Genomic DNA, 8366 nt, shown 5'->3' on the forward strand with positions numbered 1-8366 from the left:
ATTGGGTTAGAATTGGGATTGAGCATCCTTGCATTTTGGTAGTTGCTAGCTTGACTTAGCTCCACATTACCATAACTCTTTTGTTCCTCTTTCTCACCCATGTTTATTTGCCTTCTTCCTACCCATTTGGCTTCTTTATCATGCTTACATTTGATTGTCTTTGCTTGCTAGTTTTGACATGTTTACCATATTAGATTGCGGGCACATTGTTATAAGTTGAGGATAGTTGAGTGATCATTCACAAAAATTGTCCTTTCACATAAAAAAGAGTTTGAGTGCACCGTGAGAGTCCATAAGTCGAAAGATCATGCGAGAGCTTAAAGGTTCATTCAAAGTTTTATATGCTACGCCGTCGTGTAAATCTCATCCATGTCTTGCTTTATTCCTTGCCCATGTTGTTTCGGGTTTTTAAATCATTATGCTTAGCTTTCTTAGGATATTGCAATTGATGGGATTTGGTCTCTTGCTTGAGGACAAGCAAGGGTTTAGCTTGGGGGAGTTTGATAAGTGCATATTTTATACATTTTAACCCCTATATTAGCTTGATTTTACATATCTTTAGCACTTATCTTAAGTGTTTTATAGCTAATATTTGCATTTCTAGTTGTTTTGGATGTTTTGACATATTTTGTAGGGAATAAGCTTTTTGGAGCTAAAAAACTACAAAGTGCTAGAAATTGCAAGCTAAGAGGAAAGAAGACCAAATAGACTTAGGATTGGATGTTGCATGGACTTTGTACTTCAAGTTGCATGGATTTTTGAATGGGAATTTATTGGATCAATTAGCAAAATACAAATGTGATCAAATATCCAAGTCAAGCCCAAATTGCAAGTCAAAAGTCAAGGGGAAAGCATGGGATTCCAAAAGTTCTTAAGATGCCAAATGCAAGCATTAATCGGGTGATTAATCGCACAATTAATCACCCACATAGGATTCTCCAAGTTATTAAGAGGGAAATTAAGGCAAACGGTGGAGAAACACACGACCCCGATCGGGGCCGAATGCATCTAGGAAATTTACGTTTCCTTCTCCCCTCCTATAAATAGGAGAGGTATTCCGAGGTTTAGGATATATCATTTTTCACGTCCAAGTATACTTACAATAGCCTCAAGCATTATAATTTCTCTCATTAGTTTTCTCATTTTAGTTTACAACTAGTTAAGCATTCCATTAGTTAATATTTCAACATTTTGTACTTCAAGATATTCTCAAGAATTTGATATTCAAGCTTTTGATTATTTGTTATTTGTTCTTCCATATATGTTCTCCTTTATAAGGTATTTCTAATTTTAAGTTTGCAATTTACATTATTATTTTAGTTACCACGTAGTTATTATAATCAAGCATTTCATTTAACATTAGCATTAATCATTTGACATGTTATATCATCTAATTTGCATAAATCCAACAACCATGTTTAACATTTCTTATTATTTAGTTTGCAATTTACATTTTAGTATGAGTAGCTAAATTTCCTAGTCTAAAGGCTAGGGGAGCCATGCAAAATCAAATGTATAACATGTTTAAATAAGTTTATAATAATATTGTTCAATTGTTTCCATCACATGTTTGCATTATTACGTTTAATCTTTGATTATCGGCCGTAGTCGTAGATTAAATTTGTTCATTCGTTCTAAAGTCGAGAGGCACGCAATTGAATTAGACTAAGTATGTGTGGTAGGACGACCTAGTCATGGACGAGAGTTTTTCAAGGACCCGGTCTATGGTTGATACTAATGCCGTAAGGTGGGTATCTCTAAGCCTAAACAATTGACAAAATTATTAGTACCAAATTTATCATATTCATATGTTTACCTTTGCATGAGTGACCCGAACCCTTTAGACTCATTTTTATTATATTATTTACATCGCAATTTTTATTAATCATCAACCAAACAAACCAAACCCAAATCAAAGTCGACCTTGATAAAAGTCTACCTGTAGCAATTCACGACGTAATTCCCGTTTCCTTGTGTTCGACCCCTATTACTACATTAATTTGTGTTTAGGGAAATTATCTTTGCATAGGTACGCGACACTACTACAAAAATGGACGTAATGCAACATTTCGGTAGCAACACTTTATATTTACGTTGCAATTTTGAGTTAATTATGCAACGCTTTATTCAAAAATGTTGCTTTTACTTATATAGGGCATCACTTTAAGAAAAGTGTTGCATTGTACTACTATAAGTGCAACATTTCGAAACAAGCGTTGTATTTTGTCGCAACACTTTGAGCAACACTAGTGTTACTTCTATGAGAATTTTTCATTTACCGCCCTACTAATTGTAAAAGTGAAAATTAGGCGGCATTCTTAAGTTTTGGGAATACTAACCATCAAAGGGGGCATAAAAAAATAAAAAAATATTCTCTTATTCTCTACCAACAGTATGTTTCTTCCGTCAAAAAAATAATAAAATATTCTCTTATTCTCTACCAACCTTAATTATTCACATCGGTTATAAAAACAAAACAATGTAACTTTTATTTTATTTTTCTATTTACATCAGTTATACTACAATCGACGTTAATTTATTTAGATTAAACTTATATTGCATCGGTTTCTTACTTTCTTAATGAACCGATGTAACGGAATTCCGATCCAATACATACACAATATCACATTAGGAAAAATAATAAACCCTTCCCCTCCCCCTCGAAACCCCTTACCCTCCTCGCATACCGTAAACAGTCGCCCTCCACCGTCTGTCTACCACCATCGACGACCACAGTCGCACGCCGCCGCCGTTCACCACAGTCACTCTTCACCATTATAAACCCTTCGCGAATTTGCCTTCAACTGTTAGATAGGGTTCACTCTTCTCCGCTGTCTTCACCACCACCCGCCACCGCAGCGATTACTCTTCCTCCGCCACTGATTTTCATCTCATCTGGTTGTCCTTTCCTTGCCATCACATTTTGAAGGATTAATCTACTTGAGGTGCGTAATTTATGTATTTCCGTTTGGTTGTTGTCTTTAATTTGCTGTTATCCAGGCTAATTAATTATGCCTATACTTATTTGATGAATAGTCTCAATGAGTTTTGAGAAATTCGTTGGGTTTCAATGGTCGTTTGGTCCGAGTGCAGGTATGCGAAGACTTTAATTAGGGTTTTTGATTTCAAATTGGAGGAAGTTGATATACACGACTAGCGCTCTTATTCTCTGGGATATTGAATCTAATTGCTACTACTGTGGTTTAATAGATTTGAGTTTTTGTTATCTGCAGATTGTGGACAAACATGGCGATTTTCGAAAATTTCCTTATGTATGTTGCTTCCTTGGAGTTTTGAATGAGAGGTAGTGGTTGCAATTGCTCATTTTCTCTTCATCACCTTTTTTACTCTCCTTCCCAGCTACACTTTTACTTGGAAATTGCCTTCTTTTACTACACCTTTTGCTTTTTATTATTAATCGTTTTATTGTTAAGGCCCTCAACTATATCATCATAGAGCCCTGAGCTGTAAACTAATGCAGGTAGTTATTATCATCATAGGTTTATGTCGACTAATATTGGGGAAGGAGTTGATAAAGTCGGGTACTTGAGTGATGCTGCTGAGGCTATAACTGATGTATCTACGGAGGTGATAGCTTCCCAAGCTCTGGTTTTGAGTGAAGTTGCAATTGCGGCAGCAGATTCCGCGTTTCCTGTTGCTGCCTTGCAATATGTGATCGATAGCGTACATTATTTTACTAGATTGGGTTCGTCAGAAATGCTCTAAAATACACTTCTCTGGTTGTGTATTAATCGGTTTAAAAGTTTTAAGCTTTTAAACTGGCTGATTTGAGTTTTGTCGCATTTTAGGGCTGCGTCGATAGCTCTTACCACGGTACTGATCCGTGGGGTTTCAGTCCCTCTTTTCCTCAATCTGTTCAAATTGACCTCTAAATTGGCGGTATGGAGCTGTTCTGGAAACGTTATAATTTATGCTAATTTTTTCTTGGAAAACTAATCGAGCCCTTTGTGTATTTATTGTCTGCTGTGGTAGCATTTTCTTGATTTAAAAATTGTGAATGCTTTATGGGTGATTGTTTTGTAGCTAACATAACTAGACTAACATTACTTTGGATCTCTTTTAGTAGCAGATGGAGAGTTTTCTTTATGTCAGTGAACACTCGGCCATTCCTCTCGGATCAAATGTCAGTAAACTAATGCAGCCAGGCTACATCCAAACCATTTGTTTCTCCAATGCTTTTTAGCAAACCTCATGTTAGACCACACAAGTCCCAAAGTTGTTTACAGAGTTTTTCAATGCTATGTATAACCTGCTTAGGCAATAAGAGACTGGTGCACCAAAAGTTCTCCAGCTAGGTGTATAATCAAAGTGTTTAGGCTCTATAAATATTCATCTTGTACTTGTTCTAATTAGCTGGGTGTTCTTACGGTGTATATAGAGCAATGAGCTTTTGAGGAACTGTTGAAATGCGTGTTCATTTTATATTTCCCTTGTTATTTGTTTGATTTTCCGTTTCAATTCAGTGGTTGTTTGATCTATGATTTCTTTATCAAAATGATGTAGAGTTTGTGGATGAGAGTCACATCTAGAAAGGCGATGGTGAAGACATTTCCGAAAAGGAGTATAAAAGCCAAATAAGGCGAATCGGTGTTCGTTTACCTTTGTTAAGTTCATAAAATAACTCCTTCTCTCATCACATCTAGAAAGACGATTGTGTAAATGATGTGGGCAGGTGCGAAAAGAGATTAGGACCAGACAAGAAGAGATTTGAGGATTTAGCATTTCTGAATTCGGCGCAAAATGTGGTGTGTTTGATATGATCCTCTATTAGTAAGCTTATGTTTTATCCTTTTATCTCTAGCGAAAAAGTTAAGCAAAGTCAATTTACATGGTTTTATATGACTTGGTTTTACTAGACACCAGATAACGTATATGATTGCACCTACATTGGGATTGAAGCATTGAAGTAAATTAGCTATCCTATTCTGCATTTGGGTTTGCTTACAGAAACTAGGAGTAATACCTAATTTATCTACGCGTCATATTTAGTATGGAGTGAATCATTTTTGTGATCATAAGCTGGACTAGACTCTGTAGGGTATGTAATAGAACTCTCTAACTTAGATTTATAATTTAGATTGATTATGCTCTTTAGCGAATTTGGTTTAGCACTCTTCATGATTGGTAGACACTGGTTATCCTTCTGGTATTGTAGTTTCTAGACTGACTGTAATTTCAAATTAGTCTTGGTTTGTTATGTTCTTAGATGAAACTTGAGTTAGAGTTTCTTCCATAAAGTTCCATTTAATTAAGTTGTATAAGGAACTTCTGACACCAAGAGATGTCTCACTTTGTTCTTGTACACTATGAATGTGATCTGAATATCTGATTCTTTTTCTCACTTGCCATTTTTCAGCATTTCGGGCAGTGGAAACGGTTGATTCGTTGACTCATTGTCAAGGAGAAGAGGGCTTGAACTTTGGCTTTTGTCTGGATTAGCTGCTAGCTGCTGGTGCTGATCAGTATATACTCTTTTTTTTTGAGTTTAGGTAAACAACTCGCAGGTAAGTTATGTAATAACTTGGCGGTTCATATCCCAACTAGTATCTTCAAAACATGTGCATATTTGTAATTTGGAGTATTTATTTATAAATTATGGTAGCAAATGCAGCTGTTTTCCTTAGAAATTCAATTACGCCGAGTATAGCTGCCTTTGGTATGAACTGTGCCTTGAACTGCCTTTGGTATAAACTGTGCCTTGAACTGTCTTTGGTATGAACTGTGCCTTTTGCTGCCTTTGCTACCATTTTCTTGTTTGTAGTGATTGGTAAGGAGCCTTTACAGTCATATGATGGCAATGTTTGTCGAATACGTAGATTTGGTGCCGATTTGGTGCGCAAACTGGCTGATCTTGTTTAATATATATGATTGAGGTGTTGAGTAGCAAACTGAACCAATTACGCCTAGTTAACTCACTAATAGACTAAGATTATGGATAGTGCTCCTGTATGCTGGTGCATATGTATGTTGATCTTGCTGCCGATATGCAAGCATCATAAATTATATGTTGTTCTATATATCTCCATGAATTTAGGAACTTTTGCATTTGTCTTCATCTTGTGTATCCACTCTCGATCTTCTCTGGAAATTTGAGCACATAATCATGTTTACATTTGTCCCATAACCAATGCTTTGCTGTACTCCTTTTTGGTACCCAAGAAATCTCCATTAGTTTGCTCACGGGGAATCTCCGATTAGTTTCCTGGTTCTGGCACGCACTGAACAACTCTCTTGTTATAAGCACACTCAAAGTAGATGTGAGATATACATTCCTCATCTTGCCCACAAGTTACGCGTGGAAGCTATGAGCGTGCTGTCTATCATATATGGCTGGACAGGCCTACCTTTGCAGATCAAACTCAAACGTTTCACATAGGCTACACCTTGTGTACAATCACGTACTCTATTTTCTGCACGTCCTTGTTAATTAGTTGTTCTTTAATGCATTATTTATTATTTCGTGATAATTAAGTGTGACGTATCATCTATGCCTATTGAGCCTTTGAATCCTCAAATCTAATAATGTTCTATTTTTTATGTTACAGGTTGCATTTGAGGTATTAACAATGATGACGGGTTGATTTTTTGTCCGGTTGGCAACATATATATGCTCACAATACAAGAATGAAGACTTATAATTAGTAGCTTTCAAATAGTCGTTAAGAATTATTATTTGTTCTATTTAAACATTTGTTATATTTGTTTTAGTTAAATAATTGAACATTTGCGATCGAAGTTCTACTTTTGATCCTTTTTTGAAATGTAATTGACATATATTTTTGAGACTGAATCAATTGAATGCACAATTAGAGAGAATTACAATTGTTGCGTGCCTTACAAGTCCTTATGTCGTTGCACTTTATTGAGTGTTGTTTTTGAATAAATTAGTGTTGCATTTGTTTATTATAAGTGTTGTTTTGGGACGTAACCAGTGTTGCGTTTCCAAAATAAAAATGTTGCATTAATTTCATATAAGTGTTGCTTATCAACATGAAAAGTATTGCATTAGTTCAGGAAGTGTTGCTTTTTTTACATAAGAAATGTTGCATTAGAAGATAAAAATGTTGCATTTGCAATTGAAAAAGCGATGCATAAACATGACCAATGCAACACTTTTCAAAAGTGTTGCTTCAGATTAAAAAGTGTTGCATTAAGCGTTGCAATGACCTAATGCAACAAGACCTGATGTAGCACTTGATTAAGTGTTGCATAAACTCTATTGCAACATTTATATGACATTATGCAACAATAGCAAAGTGTTGCTATAGAATCTAAATGTAGTAGTGCGATAAGCCTATCAACAAATCTTCAAAAATTCCTATGGAGGGAAACTGAGGAAGAGGCGCAGCAAGAGCTGCGTCCCTTGGAAGAGGCGCAGCACCTGTCGCGTCTTTTCCTGGGCGTGTCAATCCTGCGTAAAAACCCGATGAAACAGAGGGGTTTATTTCATTATTTCGAAATACACTTTCTCAATTTCTCTCTCAAATTCCAACCATTTCCGTCAAAATTTGATCCAAAAGCTTGCATTTGCCATGACTAATCGAGGTATGTGTATCAATCTTGCATTTATCATCCGTATTTGATCAAATGGGACCGACAAAATTAGGGTTTTCAACCCTTAATTACTCGAAAATTTGGGGCTTTTCCCCCAAATAATTTTGCCTTGCAAAATTGACCTTGTAAATGGCTAATTGGTAATATAAGGATCATAACCATGTATTTGTTCCGAATTTTCATTGAGTTTTGAGCATTTGAGTGAAATTGTGACGGTCTCACAACTTAACTGTAAATCGCTTCGAAAATAGCCTTAGGATTGCCCATTTGTGACGAAACTTGGTATTTGGAATCCTTGTATGATGGGTAAACTTCTTACCATTTCAGAATTTTGATTTGTGGCTTTCACAGGACACTTTCTAGGGCATAATCGCCGTTATAACGAAATGTTGTCGAAATTCCGACTCGAACCCATGACTAGGCTTCAACTTAGGCTTGACTTGACCCAAATTACCACATGAGCGGACGAGTTTGTGGACAAAATTGCGAAGGATGGCGAGAAAAGAGCGATTCCGGAGCTCCGAAAACTCGAAAATCCCCTAATCAAGGTTTGTCGTCACTTGACGCGGCCTAAACTCACTTTAATTTTGCAGGTGACGAGGCTTCTACATCTGGGAGGGATCCCATGGACGTGGACACTGCCCTTGACCCTTCTCAGATACTTGAGGAGGCGTTGGAGGAGGCTTTTACCGCTGCGGTGCTGCTGAGGACGAGGTTGTTGAGGAGGAGGAGGCCCCGAGACGGGCCAACGTTTGACGGGGTGGTCTCCAGCTGAGGGGAGCACCTACGTA

At 36.7% G+C, this 8366-nt stretch overlaps 2 long non-coding RNA genes across 3 annotated transcripts; both read left to right on the forward strand.

The window, feature by feature from the left end:
* The first annotated feature begins 2638 nt into the window (after positions 1–2638).
* Positions 2639–4596, forward strand: LOC141642917 (uncharacterized). 2 transcript variants are annotated; one of them, XR_012543535.1, is made up of 5 exons: positions 2639–2945; positions 3234–3304; positions 3501–3706; positions 3810–3900; positions 4525–4596. It is a non-coding gene; the product is annotated as an uncharacterized LOC141642917 (long non-coding RNA). The 2 variants fall into 2 exon arrangements; XR_012543534.1 differs by having other exon boundaries at positions 3501–3900.
* A 22-nt stretch (positions 4597–4618) lies between these two features.
* LOC141642918 (uncharacterized) lies at positions 4619–6845 on the forward strand. The gene is made up of 3 exons (XR_012543536.1): positions 4619–4766; positions 4878–5525; positions 6567–6845. It is a non-coding gene; the product is annotated as an uncharacterized LOC141642918 (long non-coding RNA).
* The last annotated feature ends 1521 nt before the right edge of the window (positions 6846–8366 follow it).

The sequence above is a fragment of the Silene latifolia genome, chromosome 2, assembly GCF_048544455.1.
Source record: "Silene latifolia isolate original U9 population chromosome 2, ASM4854445v1, whole genome shotgun sequence".
NCBI lineage: Eukaryota > Viridiplantae > Streptophyta > Magnoliopsida > Caryophyllales > Caryophyllaceae > Silene > Silene latifolia.